Source organism: Porites lutea, chromosome 11 (genome assembly GCF_958299795.1).
Source record: "Porites lutea chromosome 11, jaPorLute2.1, whole genome shotgun sequence".
Classification (NCBI taxonomy): Eukaryota; Metazoa; Cnidaria; class Anthozoa; order Scleractinia; family Poritidae; genus Porites; species Porites lutea.
The window spans coordinates 8,757,555-8,760,010 of record NC_133211.1 but is presented as its reverse complement, the minus strand read 5'-3'; the positions used below and the strand labels follow the sequence as shown (position 1 = coordinate 8,760,010).

At 36.2% G+C, this 2,456-nt stretch overlaps 1 long non-coding RNA gene across 1 annotated transcript in view; it reads right to left on the bottom strand.

Annotated features, from left to right (window-relative positions):
* LOC140952513 (uncharacterized) overlaps window positions 1–445 on the bottom strand; it is an 11,737-nt gene extending 11,292 nt beyond the window's left edge. The window contains exon 1 of the long non-coding RNA XR_012167360.1: window positions 322–445. This is a non-coding gene — a long non-coding RNA (uncharacterized lncRNA). The remainder of the gene's footprint in view (window positions 1–321) is intronic.
* Between the last annotated feature and the right edge of the window lie 2,011 nt (window positions 446–2,456).

Below are 2,456 nucleotides of genomic sequence, written 5' to 3'. Positions count from 1 at the left end.
AGTCAATTAGTTAACAAACAGTCATCATGGTGTAAGCCACAAATTCAACCTTTAAGAGAAAAGAATTATGGAATTTGTAGACAAATTATGAAAAGGAAAGAGTGATGAGAATAGGCAAGTGTTGCATAGGGAGAAGGAAATTAAGAAAAAAAGTAACAACTCTTAGATTAAACAAAGAGCTGTACATGTAAGAATCAAAATACATATATCAATATTTATTGTAATTAATCCAATCAGCTGTGATTGTGATGATTAATTCTAATTTCATAACGAAGCACATCAGCCAATGCATTAATTATTCTAATTATCAAATTCACATACATTATGTATTAATTCTTCATGAGGATCCCCAAAGCATTCAGCCATGCATTAAGCACCTGATCCATAACTCCTTTACTATCAAAATTACATGTACATTGGAATTGCAAAGGTCATTTTCCTTATCCTGTTGATTTATAAAGAAAAAAAGAGAAATGTGAGTCACACAACATACAGTGTATCTGAAGTCTTAGTGATTAATTTCATAATTAAATTTGTATCTGCTGGACCATTTGGAAATATGGAAAATAATTTGTAAAATTAAATAACAAGCATTTATTTAGTAAAGCTTGTCATTTTAATTTAACTCCCAATTTTCATTTTAGACAATCAGGAAAGAAATAAACTGAACACACGTATGGCAATCACTTACATCATAATGATGGGACTCATAATATAGTTTTCATCACCTGGTACTGCTTTAAGTCAATGATGTAGCCTTCTTCAGTGACTCTTTCTAGTAAATTCTCTGTAATTTCCCCTTTCTAATAAAAAAAACATATTCCAACAACTCAATGTTGCTAATATTTCATAACACATTCAATAGTTGGACACAACAAAAAATCTAGCAAAATGAAAAGGAAAAAAACACATCAGACTCGGTTCTACAATTTTACCACAAGAGATAACTGCAGAATTTAGAAGGTGAAGGTCAAAAAAATATCAATAAACTGAAAGCAAGATCGCAGACAAAATAGCTAAAATAGATGTGTCCCTTTCTGTATTTGTCAGTGATTCATCGATAATTTAAATTTTAGGCACATAGTTTTGAACATTCAAAACCCCATTGCCACGATGGGGCCAAACCACCCCTCAATTGTTGCATGTGTGCTAAATTTACGTATATCTTATGATTTTTGTTATTTGTTTACTAAACTTGCTCGATGGAGTACAATTAATGACTGACAACTTGTTTTGGATTTTTAGTTCAAAGCACAAATTGTGTTGTCACACTGGCGAACGTCACCAAAATGGGGACTACGTTCACCCGGACAAACTCAACCTACTTTTGATATTATTATTATTTGTAACAATCTAATATCACTACTATTATTGTCATTTCATTTATTCTTAATTAGGTTACAGCTTGGAGCTGCACAGCTCATAAAATCACAGAATCCTCACCCTTGTATTGGTCAAAGATTAATAAACATACTATAAAACCTTATTTCAAAACGCTTGTCAAGGAGTGGGTTAACGGGGTTCTTGTTTAAAGGTGAGTAGATATTTAACATTTTTAACAAAAAGGGGAAAGGTAAATCAAATAGAGGGGGGACTATTTCGTGCAGTTACTGCATTAGGGTCAGCGTTAAATTTTTAGCTACATCATCGAATCTACTTCACAAATGTCAGAGACATAACACATACAAAGATAAACACCTCAAAGTGTCATGTTCAAGCACAAGGTTTCTCTTACATTCAATAAAACAATCTTGAGGCAGGTTAACTGACTGCCATATGACAGACACACCACCATGGATCATTTTTTGTAGCTCATTATAGGTCATTTATAACCCATTGTTGGTCACTCCTTGGTAACTATATACCAGAGAGACAGCCCTCAAAATTAAATGCCATTAAGTAGCCCCCAGCCCCCCCCCAACCCCCAACCACCATGAGGTTTTACACGGATACACTTTGCAGGGGCAGATCCAGAAATTTATTTATTTATTTGTTTTTGGGGGGTTGCGGGGGCTCCAAACTTTGAATCAGAAGGGACTGTTGAACCTTTTTGTGGAAAATTATTCCTCAAAGAGACAAACATGTGTTTCTCATACTGTGAAAGCCGTTTGCCAGTGGCATGCAAAATACTGCTTTGCGAGCAGAGGCAAACAAAACTGACCTTTCTTGGGAATGGATAGCTAACTGTGCCGTGATGGTGTTTCTGGCATTGCAGCGCCTGGGGCGTAGGTGGGTCTTTGTGGCAATAGATACAAAGCGTTCTCCAGCTTCCTGGGTACTATCAACAACGCAGACTTGCCCGGCGGGTGTACCATAAGGATCTGTCATATCCCCTTGGAACCCCTGGTTGTAAGAATCCCTTCTCATAAAAACCCCTGTTGTAAGAAACGATTGTTGTAAGACCCCCTGGGGTGTAAGAACCCGTGGTTCTAAGACCCCCGGTTTTAAGAACCCCT